Consider the following 13,558-nt stretch of genomic DNA (forward strand, 5'->3'; position numbering starts at 1 on the left):
TGTCTGGCTGCCTATTTTACCTCCTCGCCACAAATTCGTGGCCCTCATCAAGCTCAGAAAGGCAAGATTTTGGTTTTTTTCTTTTTTCCTTAAGTTGTTTTTAGTTAAGAAAAAAAGAGAGAGAGAGAAAACGGAGACAGCTTCTGCTCACCCCAGCTGTCAGGTGGAAACACAGCTGCTTGGTATTCTGGGGCTGTGGGTTTGTGACTCATGTGAACTTCCTTCTGTGTGGGTTGTCATCTCCCTGAAAGATAGCTGGAGTTGTGACAAAATTTACCTCCATATTCTGAGGGGACGTTGACTCAGTCTCCGGGGAATTCATCTCCGTCAGTTCCTCATTGTGCCGCAGCTGATCTGCAGGGACATGGGTAGGACTGGAGACCAGCGTTATCCAGGCCTCAGCCCAGGCAGGTGGGGCTGTGGATTCGAGCAGCATCTCCCTCAGGGTTGCCCAGAGTGCTGATTCAATGGGGCCAGCAGAGCCCCCTGTGTCATTGCTCATCTGGAATTCTCAGACAGTGGGATAAACAAATACCCTCAAGACTCTCTCTTACTTTCTGTAAAAAAATGAAATAATGAGAGAGTAAACAGCTTTGTTAACCCCCTTCTGGTGCTTAATATGGGCAGTGAAAAAATACAGGGTCTGCCATCAAGGGACGAGGACGCTAGTCTTAGGCGTGTGAACTCGGTTGAGTTGCTCAGACTTTCTGCTTCTCAGTTTTTCATTTGGAAAATGGGAAGGATAAAAAACATGACCTTGCCTTGCTATTTCCAAAACTATGAAGATAATAGAAGTGGAAACTTTATAAATGGTAATGCCTTGTACAAATATTTTGAGGTTGTTACTGTTGCTACATATGTTTACACCTTTACAAATATATATGCTTAATAAGACATAATAATCGAAGTCTCAACCAGGCTCCAAGACACAATGGAAATGAAATTTCAAAGAGAGGTGCCAAATCTCCATTTCTGTACTTGCAAAGGAAATGGGCAACAGCTGGTCCCTTGTCTCTTAAAAACCTACAGAAAAGTTGAAAAAGTAAACACCCAATACTCTTCACCTAGATTTACCAAATTGTGCTGTATTTTCCCTCTATGTTTTTCTCTCTCATTGTGACACTTCACCTCTTAATACTTTCTTCTGTCTCCTGAGAACAAGGCATTCTTCTATAAAACCATAACACAATCACCACACCCAACAACTTGAACCTTGCTACACCACTGTTATCTAGTATACAAAACCATATTCAAATTTCCTAAGATGTCCTTTACAGGATTTAGCTGTTGTTGTTGTATGAGAGGGAGGTGGGCCCATGATTTAATTAAGAATTGTACTTGAAGGGGGCTGGCCCCGCGGGCGAGTGCTTAAGTCCTCGCATGCCACTTTGGCGGCCCAGGGTTTCACGGGTTCAGATCGTGGGCGCAGACGTAGCACCGCTCATCAGGCCATGCTGAGGTGGCATCCCACACAGCACAACCAGAGGCACTCACAACTAGAATACGCAACTATGTACAGGGGGCTTTGTGGAGAAGAAAAAAAAGAAAGATTGGCAACAGATGTTAGCAGGTACCAATCTTTAAAAAAAAGGAATTGTACTTGCATTTAGCTGTCATGGCCTTTCAATCTCAAAAATCTAAAACAGGGGCTCGGCCCCGTGGCCTCACGCTCCGCTTCAGGCGGCCCAGGGTTTCGCTGGTTCCGATCCTAGGTGCGGACATGTCACTGCTCGTCAGGCCACGTTGAGGTGGCATCCCACATGCCACAACTAGAAGGACCTGAAACTGAGATATACAACTATGTACCAGGGGGGATTTGGGGAGATAAAGCAAAAAAAAAAAAAAAAAACAAAGATTGGCAACAGTTGTTAGCTCAGGTGCCAATCTTTAAAAAAAAAAGTCTAAAACAGTTCTTGCTTTTTTTTTCTCTTTAATGACATTGACATTTTTTAAAAATCCAAGCCAGTTGATGTGGAGAATGTCTCTCAGCTGATTTGTCTGATTGTTTTTTCATGATAAGATTAAGATCAAGCATTTTTGGCAAGAAGATGACACAAGTGATGTGTCCTTCTCAATGTGTCCCTTAGAGGGCCCAGGAGGGTCACTGTGTCCCATTATTGGTCATGTTAAGGTTGATCACTCATGTGATCCTTATCCATAAAGATGCACTGTGAATATCAGCCTGAGTTTTCATCAGGGCCAAGGGACACTTGTTCCCAGAAAATGTAAAGGGCCCGTAGGAGATAAAAAAATAAAGCTGTGTGGTGATTACATTATGATGAAACATGCTTGTTCCACATACTAGTTACATATGTTTAAATATCTAATTTTATATTGATCTGACTTAAATTACACATGAAAAAAATTTCTCTTCCATTAGTTTCAGAAAATAAATTTGTTTACTTTATAAGAAAATATCATTAAGTCCAATATAATTGGAAGTTTAGGAAAACCTTGTGTACTTAAGCTTCAAGTCTCCTCAAATTACAAAATAAGGCACTTGGCCACCTGTATAAACTGTATACATTATACACAGCCATCCCTCACACCACACCACTAATCTCCCCACGAACCCTCCCCAGGAATCTGAAGACTTTTGAAAGCATCGCCTCTACTTCAAGAGTGATTGTTTGCCACTGTTCCAATACCGGAAAAGCTTATGAGACGTAAAACCCCAGCCTCTGTTATTGGGAATTTACCCATCCTTTCTAAATGTATCTCTATGTTAAGTTTTGTTTATTTGTTTTAAATTCTGAAAGATGAGCTCCTCTTGTGACTAGCCTCAGGGAAGCCAATCACAGAAAATTAATAATTAAAAAGATACTTTTAGGGGGCCAGCCCGGTGGCGCAGTGGTTAAAGTTTGCACGTTCCGCTTTGGCGGCCCAGGGTTCGCCAGTTCGGATCCGGGGTGAGGATATGGCACCTCTTGGCAACCCATGCTGTGGCAGGCGTCCCACATATAAAGTAGAGGAAGATGGGCACAGATGTTAGCTCAGGGCCAGTCTTCCTCAGCCAAAAGGATTAGCTCAGGGCTAATCTTCCTCAAAAAAAAAGATACTTTTAGACTTAACTTTTTGAAACCCTAGTACAGTTAACTGAGAATTTACTTATACAAGAAAATTAGTTTTTTTTAAGGGCCAGTGGATTGAAGGAATAGGTACAATGAAGTAGTAGAAAGGGAAAGAAAGGTTAGTCTTACCAATATTCTCCCTTACTTGGAGAAAGAAGGAAAGTATTGTATCATTGGCATGGAAACTGGAAATATATTTGGTAATGGAATAAACCCAATTCCCACCTAGAAATGAGTGTTTTTATCTCATGAGACAAGAGAAAAAGCAAACTGACATCAGAATTCATGTAAAATTTAACGGGAAGCAAAAAAAAAAAAAAGGGAGATATGGAAACCAAAAGAAAAATTGGGGAAGAAAAAAAGGGGAAATTTTGCTTCCGCAATCCATTTCCCTGTTCTCTTCTCAAGCACAGGGCAAATCTTGCAAGATCCTTTCTTTAAAAACCTACAGAAAGCATTTTAAACATCACCTTATAATGCTCAGGATGGCCCAGAGAAGAGCATGGTATTGTAAAAATACTCCGATCCAAAACCTGCCTCGTTCTTTTATTCATATTCAACTAATAGCATTGAGTGCCTGCTTTACACTAGGCATTGCTCTCGATGCATGCAATATACAAGAGAGCAAAATAGACAAAGATCGCCACTCCTGAAGGACACATTCAATCTAGCAGGAGAGACAGGGAATAAACAGTAAAACAATAAAAATTAAGTTATGTAGAAAATTAGAAGGTGATAGTGTTGTGGAAAAAAGAAAACGTCAAGCAGGGTAATGGGATGGGAATGCTTGGGGAGTAGCGACTGGTCACCAAGAAGGTAAGAGCTGAGCGAAGACTTGAAGGGGTGAAGTGAGTCACTGGGAAGGAGATAAGGGGACTGTTGCTGGAGGTAGAAATTGTGTAAAGGTTCTGACGTGGGAGCAGCCTGTGGTGTAGGAGGAATGTCAAGGACACCAGTGTGGCTGCTAAGAGCAAGGAAGGAGGAATGGAGAAGGAGATGACTTAGAGAGACTACAGGGGCCAGCTTTTTTGGGGCCCTCTGAATTTTGGACAAAGAAATGACCTGATTTGACTTGCATTTCTAAAGGATCCTTCTGGCTTGGAATTAGAATAAAGTATAAAGGGGCAGATGTGGGGCAGAGAACCATGTTCAGAAATAATAGTATCGATCTAGATGAGAGATGATGATAGTGCGGGTGAGGGCACCAGCTGTGGAAGTGTGGAAGTGGTCAAGTTTGGGTAAATACTGAATGTAGAGCCAGGAGAAGTTCCTGATGGATTAGGCGCAGTATAACAGAAAGAGAGGAGTGAAGAATGACTCCACGGTTTAGGTCTGAGTCACCAGAGGACAGCACTGCCATCAACTGATATGAGGAACACCTCAGGTGGAGCTGGTTTGTGGGGGAAGCTCGGAGGTCCAGTTCAGTCATCTTGAGTTTGAGATCGTCGTTAGACATCCAAGAGGAGATGTTGACTGAGCAGTTGGGCACTGAATCTGAAACTCAGGAGACAGGCCGGGGAGGGAGATGTAAATTTGGCAGTTGTCTGCATGTAAATGGTATTTAAAGCATCGAAAACTGATAAAATCATACAGGGAGTAAAAATAGAAAGAAAGAGAAAAAGAGGACGTAGAAAGAGAGGACCAAGGACTGAGCCTGGAGCTCTTCAGTTTACGGGGTTGGGAGGAGGGAGAGAAGAGTATGGTGCCCAAGGAGAAGATAAAGAAAAGACATCAAGGACGAAGAAGTGATCGCTTGTGTCAAAGCCTAGTGATGGGTCAAGTAAGATGAGGACAGACCTGTCCAACAGCATTAACCGTGAGGAGACCGTCAATAACCTTGACAAGAGTACTTTTGGTGAAATGGGAGATAAAAAAATAAAGCTATATTGTGATTACATATCATGAATCATGCTTGTTCCACATGCTAGTGACATATGTGACATATGTGAGGACACGGAAGCCACCTAGTCTCTGAGTCTCAGTTCCTCACTTGGAAAACAGTGGGGAAAACTCTTGATTTAGGATGACAAAGTAAAATATTTGTGCCCCTTTCTCTTAAAAAAAGAATCACCCAATAAATAACATACAACGCAAGGAACAGAAATAGAAACTTCTGTTCTGATCAAAGTAGCAGACAATTGGAACCCTGGACCAATATATGTCACAGTGGAAAAGGAAGGGAGGAATTGTAAATGACTTACGAGAACTGAGGAAAGATTTATTAAAAGTGCCCACAGGTGAGAAGCAAGTTAATCTGCAACCCACAACCTCAGAACACTTACGACGTTAGAGGCACCAGTATCACAAAAGATGGGATGAAGCAAGAGCTGGAAAATGGTAGTTGTTTAAAGACTGTACAGAGCCATGAAAGTTCCGTGTCCCCAGGTCTGCAGGCGCGGTCCTGTCTTTCCCCTCCAATGGAGGAGACAAGAGGTACGTTAACTGGACAAACGAGTTGAGAGGCTCTAGACTAAGGGATATCGGACACAGAGGAAGGTGGGGCCAGGCTGAGAAAAAAGGTTATGAAGTTCAAAACCACAGACCTCTCCTCTTACTTACTTCCAGGTCACTGACAGCCAGGCTACACTTTCCACAGGCAGAAGATAAAAGAATATTTCTCTGGAGAAAATTAACTATCCCAGGGGAAAAAAAAAAAAACCCTAACAGATACTGACATTGTTATGGAAGAAAACCCCAGAGGGCAAAATGCTAAGTCCCCTAATTGCTCCCACAGTGAATTGCACTAGTTGACAGTGCCATCCCAGCACAATTTGAGTGCTTTACTCCTAAACATGAACAGAAACCCAAGGATCACCTGACGTTCAAAGAAAGCCTCCAATAAAAAAAAAAAATAGTAAATAGAAGAAAAGAAAACAGAGTAATGAAGAGAGATATAGAAAATTTCAAAGAAACAATAATTAATGTACTTGGTGAGGTAAGAGAAGATTTTGCATCAATGAAACAAGAAGAGGATGAAAGAGAAAGCAGGAACAACACAGAACTAGAAAAAATTTAGAAACTAAAAAATATAATGGCTAAAAATTTTTAAAAATCAATAAAGATGTTGGACATTAAAGTTGAGGAAATATTCCAAAAAGTAGGGGGGAAAAAAGGCATGGATAATAGGAGGGAAAAGATAAGAAATTAAAGTTCTGTCCAGGAAGTCCAATAGCTATTCAGCTAAAAGATTTCTAACGAGAGAACAAATAAAATGGAGGAGAGGTAGTTATTAAAAACAGTACAAGAAAATTTCCAGATTTCAAGAACATGAGTTTCCAGATGGAAAGTGCCCACCAGGTACCCATGACAACAAAAGAATAGAGATGCCCACAAAGGAACATTATAATGAAATTCCACAACTGATAGATCGAGAAAAGCATCCTAAAATATTCCAGAGACTTAACAGAGTACACACATGAAGGATCGAGAACAAGGATTGCCTAGGGGTTCTCAACAGCAAAGTTGAGAACCAGAACACAGGGAGCAAGACTTCAAAATGCTAAGCAAAAAGATGGTGGGCAAACTACCAACCAAGGGTGAGGAAATGATAGCATTTTGACTTTCCTATCTCCCAAACACAGTTCCTCAGAAGCTACTGGAAAATGTGCTCCACCACAATGAGAGAATAAAACTACAAAGGGGAAGCCATAGAATCCAACTCATTAAATGGAAGAAGGGGATTTCCAGGATGGTGGGAGGAGAAGGGCCAGGATGACAGCTGTGCAGCAGACAGAGGGCACCCAATACAGGTGGAGGCAGGAGTGTGGCGGGCTCCAGATGCGATGTGGCCAGAAACAAAGCACTGAGTTTCTCAAAAGCTTGACCACATGGAAAACTGTATTGAGAGACATTTGTACAAAGTATGTGGAGATTTAGCTATAGCTCCAAATAAAACTAAGTTAGTGAAGCAATTGTCAAAGGAAAAATGAAAGTTACAGAAGAAAGGAAATATAATCATCGTGAACTACGTTGCTCAGCAGTGGACACTAAGTATGCAGTCATTAAAATGAAAACACAGAATATGAATTTAACCATAAGCAGAGTTGTGAATGTATTGGGAAGATAGTGAGGATAGAAGGATGTATGAGCGGGAGCTAAAACCCACACCTCCACAGGGGGTCAGTAGGTAATGTCTAAAAAAGCTGGACCAAGGGAGTAATGCATAAATATTATCAAGAAACATAGAGATTATATCAGAATAACCAGCTACATACGTTGGGAGTGGTTACCTCTGGAATGGAGGCAAAGAGTCGAAGGACTGATGCTTTTTGTTACAAGCCTTTTAGCCTTGATTCCTTAAACAATGTGCCTGTGTTACTTTGACAAAGCTAAAGATTAAAATGATAACCACACACAAATGAGATAAAAGTGCCAGTGGTATTGTGCCTTCAGTGTTAACTATGACCTCATGGCTGTTGAAGTCCTGGCACAGTCTTTGGGATTTAGAAACACGCAATCAATACTAGTTTTCCTACCCCAGATTCCACAGTCAGAAGCCAATTCATCTGTCACTGCATCCTCCAGAAACACGCCAGAACCCGAGACCCGCGGGCCGTTCCCTAAACAAGCTGTGGGAGCCAGACTCCTGTCCCTGGTGGCCTTCAAAGCAGGCTGTGCAGACAATCTATTGTAGGATGGGAGGAAAACATAATTTCCATTTATTTTATATTTCATCATTTTTTAAGTTTCTATTTATTGCATATGTTTCATTTTTCTATTTTTCAACTATCCACTGATGTAATTTCAGACGTTAAAAAGCAGCAAAAATAGTTCAAAAGATTCCTAATACCCCTCACCCAGATTCCTCCATGTTAGCATCTTATACAACCATCGTACAATCATCAGAATCTGGACATTGACACAGCAATGTTCCATAATCTACAGATCTGATTAATATTTCTCCAATTGTTTCACTAATATCCTTTTCTGGTCCAGACTCTTCAAGATCACATGTTGCATTTTATAGTCATGTGCTTTCAGTCTCCTCTAGGCTAGGGATGATGTCACCAAGATGGCGGGGTGAGTAGTCTTCTTTGTCTCTCCCCCTTCGAATCTACAACTAATTGGACATTCATCAGGTAACAAAGGATATCCATATAGTATCTCAAGACGCCTGAGACACCATGCTGTTATACATCAGAAGGCGGATGGACTTCCCCCCATGAGGAGGTGGAGATAGGTGAAAACTCTCCAACTCTCGACCCCCAGACAGTCTAGTACCTGCAAGAGGCTTTCTTCCAGCGGACTCCCCCATAGCATCTCCACGCACCAAGGACAGGAGTGTGTGCACACCAGCAGAGCAACGGTGAAAACAGGTGACTACAGACCTACCTAAGCCCCTCGCGATTACACCTAAGCCCAGGGGGAAACTCCAGGGTCCCGCACTGGTAGCAGGGAAAGCCTCTACTCGCCATTAGCAGAGAGGCCCCACCCAGCATTCAGAACTCCGGGAGGCTCCTGAAGAAGATCCCGGGCAGGGCAACAGCCCGCCAGCCGCCACCAGACTCACAGACTCTGGCTCTCTCCCAGATGGGGCAAGAGCCTCCTGGAGATCCACTGGGAGAGGATTGGGGCTAGGTTGAGTTCCAGTGGCCCGGCTCCGCAGCCCAGGGGGAAACTCCAGGGTCTCGCACCAGCAGCAGGGAAAGCTTCTACTCGCCATTAGCAGAGAGACCCTACCCAGCATTCAGAACATCAGGAGGATCCCAAAAAGGAGGATCCCAGGCAGGGCAGCAGCCTTCCAGCTGCCGCCGGACTCATGGACTCCAGCTGTGTCCCAAAGGGGGCAAGGGGCACCCAGAGATCCCATGGGAGTGATCGGAGGCTGGGTGGAGCTCCAGCAGCCCAGCTCCATGGCCCAGGGGGAAACTCTGTGGTCCCACAGCAGCCTCAGCAAAAGCCTCTGCACAGCACTAGTGGAGAGGCCCCGACCAGCAATCACAAGGCTGGAAGGCCCTGGGGCAAAAGTAGCACAGCTAGGTGAGCTAACCACAGACTGTGGAAGATACCCATAGCTCTGCTGGGACCTATAGTGGACAAGTGAGATTTTGCGGGCTCTGACAGTGACAGAGCTGTGAATATAGGTGATCCTGCTCCCGGCCACTGGGAAAGCCCATAACACCTCTGCAGACCCCAAGGAGGGAGCACACCTAGTTGGTCTGCAACAGTAGGCACCAGCAGCCTGAAGCCCCCTTGCAATTGCCCCCACAGCTGACGAGGGACCCCACAGGACCACTGTGACTACAAGGAGGGCCAGGTCCAGTCAGCAACAGCTGACAGGGTTCCTGGTTGGTGCAGTATAAACAGCTGCCCCCCCCACACACACACACACCAGTAGAAACAAGTGGAAACAGTAACTAAACTCTATCTCTATGTGAAGGCACAAATCCACGCCATAAAGCAGTCTGAAAAAATATATTAAATCTCCAGAACAGAAGGAAAATGACAAGTACCCAGAAAACAACCCCAAAGACCATGAAATCTTTAAACTAAATGACGATGAATTCAAAACAGCCATTATTTTAAAACTCAATGAGTTAAAAGAGAATACACATAAACAACTCAACGAGTTCAAGAGCTATGTCACAAAAGAGCTTGATACTATAAAGAAGAACCAATCAGAAACACTGGAGTTGAAGAACACAATGGAGGAGATTAAGAAAAACCTGGACTCTCTGAATAGTAGGGTCGATAATATGGAGGACAGAATTAGCAATTTGGAGGATAGGAATATAGAAATGCTGCAGACAGAGGAGGAGAGAGAACTAAGACTAAAAAGAAATGAAGAAACTCTCTGAGAATTATCCGACTCAATTAGCAGATGCAACATAAGGATTATAGGTATACCAGAGGGAGAAGAGAAGGAGAAGGGGGCAGAAAGCCTGTTCAAAGAAATAATAGCTGAGAATTTTCCAAACCTGGGGAGAGAGATGGAACTTCATGTGACACAAGCCGATAGATCTCCAAACTTTATCAATGTAAGAAGACCAACCTCAAGGCATATAATAGTGAAGCTAGCAAAAGTCAATGACAAAGAGAAAATACTAAGGGCAGCCAGGCAGAAGAAAATAACCTACAAAGGAACCCCCATACAGCTATCAGCAGATTTCTCAGCAGATACCTTACAGGCTAGAAGAGAGTGGCATGATATATTCACATCTCTGAAGGACAAAAACCTGCAGCCAAGAATACTCTACCCAGCAAAAATATCCTTCAAATACGATGGAGAAATAAAAATTTTCCCAGATAAACAAAAGTTAAAGGAGTTCATTGCCACAAGACCTCCTCTTCAAGAAATGCTCAGGAAGACCCTCATACCTGAAAAATCAAAAAAAGGAAAGGGGTTACAAACTCCAGAGCAAAGGAGATAAGTAGAAGGACAATAACAGAAAGTAGCAGGTCTCCATCAGAACAGGTTAGCAAAAGTTAAATAAAACATTAAAGATAAAATGAAGGGAAACACCAAGAACAAATATAATCCTATCATTTTAACCACAAACTCACAACACAAGAAGGAAGAGAAAAAAAACATCTGACAATAACAACCTAGAAGGGGAAGAGAAAAGGAATGGAACGTTTTAAGTTAAGGAAATAAGAGGCTATCAGAAAATGGACTATCTCATCTATGAGATGTTGTATACAAACCACCTGGTAACCACTAACAAATAAAAAGAATAAAGACACAAATTACAAATAAGAAGAAAGCCAATACAGAAATTTACCTACCTGAATTAGTAATCCAAAAATCATGGGACAAGAAACAAAGGAAATGCAAGAGAACCAGAAAACAAGTGATAAAATGGCAGCAGTAGGCCCCCACATTTCAGTAATCACTCTAAATGTAAATGGATTGAACTCTCCAATCAAAAGACACAGAGTGATGGGATGGATCAAAGAACAAGACCCAACAATATGCTGCCTCCAGGAAACACACCTCAGCCCCAAAAACAAACACAGACTCAGAGTGAAGGGATGGAAGACAATACTCCAAGCTAATAATGAACAAAAGAAAGCAGGTGTCGCCATACTTATATCAGACAAAGTAGACTTCAAAGCAAAACAGATAAAGAGAGACAAAGAGGGGCAGTATATAATGAGAAAAGGGACACTCCACCAAGATGACATAACACATAAATATATATGCACCCAACACAGGAGCACCCAAATTTGTAAAGCAACTCTTAACAAAACTAAAAGGAGACATCAACAACAATACAACAATAGTAGGGGACCTCAACACCCCATTAACACCAATGGATAGATCATCCAGACAGAAAATCAACAAGGAAATTATAGAATTAAATGAAAAATTAGACCAGATGGACTTAATAGATATATATAGAATACTTCATTCAAAAACAGCAGGTTACACATTCGGTCTCCTCTAGGCTAGATGACCTCCTCCGTCTTTGTCTTTCATAACCTGGACATTTTAGACTATGAGCGAGTTTTTTTGTAGAATGTCCCTCAGTTGGAGTTTTTCAGATGTTTGCTAGTGATTGAATGCAGGTCGGGCATTTGGGGAAGGAGTGCCACAGAAGTGGTGTGTGTCCTTTTTGATGTGTCATGTCAGCTGTGCACAATGTCTCTTCCTCCTGTGACTGGTGATGGCAGCTGCCGTCACTTGGTTAGGGTGACGCTTACCAGGCCTCCCCACTGTGAAGTCACTGTGTTTCCTTTAGCATTTACTATGCACATATATAGTTTATACCTAATGAGTATCTGTGCGGGAGATACTCTGAAACTGAGCAAATATCCTCCTCACCACACTTCACCTATGTAATTTTAGCACTCCCTCCCCCCCGCCCCCCCACCCAGTGATTCTTGCCTGAAACTTGCTGTTTGCCAAGTGGTGATTTTCTCTTTTTCCGTCATACTTTCGACATTTTTTTAGTTGGCATTGTACCATAGGGAAAAGCTTTCCCTTCTCTCCTGTTTACTTATTCATTCAATTATTGAATAATTATTTGATTAATTTATTCAATTACTTATATCCGTATGAATTCATAGATTCTGATTTTATTCCATGAATCACAATTCATTACTATCGTTATTTATTTTGTTGCTGCAGTTATCCCAACATGGCCTTTTGGAGCATCTTTGACACGTCTTCTATGTCTTTCTGGCATGTCTCCATCTTTTTTTTGAGGACTTGTTTGCTTCCCCCGCATAGATGTGCCAAGCTCACCTGTGCCTTCCCCAGCCCTGTAATCAGCCTTTTCTCCTAGGAGCCCTGGTCCTTTTAAAGGACAATAGCATTTTGATGCCAAGATCTGGGTGCCATTATATATATAACATATTATCTTGGTAGTACAGGTATTTGTTTTATATACTAACCAATATACCTTTTTTTTTTTAACTGATTGGGAAGCAGAAAAGTTTTTGAAAAGCACTGCTCTTTGTTTGAAAAGCCCTGCTCACTGTTTCCTTAGCCTGGAATGTCCCCGGGAAGCCATCCTGACCCCCTTACTACACCCTTCCTTCTCGCCAGTACAGCAAGAGGCCGCTCGCTCTGTCCTGCGCTTGCCTTTTCCAGACTTACATTGTACACGGTGGTCACTCCATCGTCCGTGTCTATGCTGTCGACTTCCCACGTTGAAAGAGGTTCAATGTGAAAGCTGCAAGGCAACGAGGGCCAAGGAGGGGAGAGAGACCGTCCTCTTTGCTGTGTCACAGAGGAGCCCCGCGTGGTCACACACACAACTGGGCAGCCGCCCGTATGAAGTGCGCGATCTTAGGAAACAGAACCTGGCTCCTGTCGGTTCCCACAGGAGCTCGCGGCCAGCATTTCACTCCTCTAACGGCCCTGGTCAGGCTCTCTCGGGGCTCCCGGCCCCTTGCTGGGTACAAGTCTGCTGCTTCCTAACCTGCTGAATGTTCTCTGTGGTGAAGAGCCAACTAAAGTCAGGCTGCCTGCTTTCATGTCCCAGCTCCGACGCTTGTCGCTGGCTGAACTCCAGCCATTTACTCACCTTTGTTGTGCCTCAGTTTCTCCATGTGAAAAATAAGAATAGCAATAATAGACCTATTCTATAAGACTGTTGTGAGGATCAAATGAGTTAATATGTGTGAAGTGTTTAGAGCAAGGCCAGGTGCATTCTGCATGCTAAATTCTTGTTGGTTACTGTTAGCGATACTCCAGAAGACAGAAGACCCTTGCTGATGTGGGGGAGTCTCACAGAAGGTGGCATGGCAAGATGCGAAAGTTCAGGACATAAAGCCTCCGTCAAACCAGGCTCTGTGTAATTAAAGACCAAGCCCGGAGAAGGACAATCCCCAACACCTTTTCAGTCACTGACACCCTCCCCTGCTCCTTGTCTCACAACCGGGCCTGTGTTTCCCTGAAGCATCAGGACCAGGCTGAGTGTGGAAAGAAGGCCATGGGGGCGAGGGGGTCGGAGAGCTGCAGAGTTAACATGAGACACTCTCCTCCCATGTCAGTTTTACTCAGAGATTTGTGATGAAAAATATTGTCTTTTTTTTTTTTT

At 43.1% G+C, this 13,558-nt stretch overlaps 1 protein-coding gene across 5 annotated transcripts in view; it reads left to right on the forward strand.

The window, feature by feature from the left end:
• The window catches only part of KCNAB1 (potassium voltage-gated channel subfamily A regulatory beta subunit 1), a 365,135-nt gene that overhangs the window by 316,630 nt on the left and 34,947 nt on the right, over nucleotides 1–13,558 (forward strand). The window lies entirely within an intron of this gene.

The sequence above is a fragment of the Equus przewalskii genome, chromosome 18, assembly GCF_037783145.1.
Source record: "Equus przewalskii isolate Varuska chromosome 18, EquPr2, whole genome shotgun sequence".
NCBI classification, from domain to species: domain Eukaryota; kingdom Metazoa; phylum Chordata; class Mammalia; order Perissodactyla; family Equidae; genus Equus; species Equus przewalskii.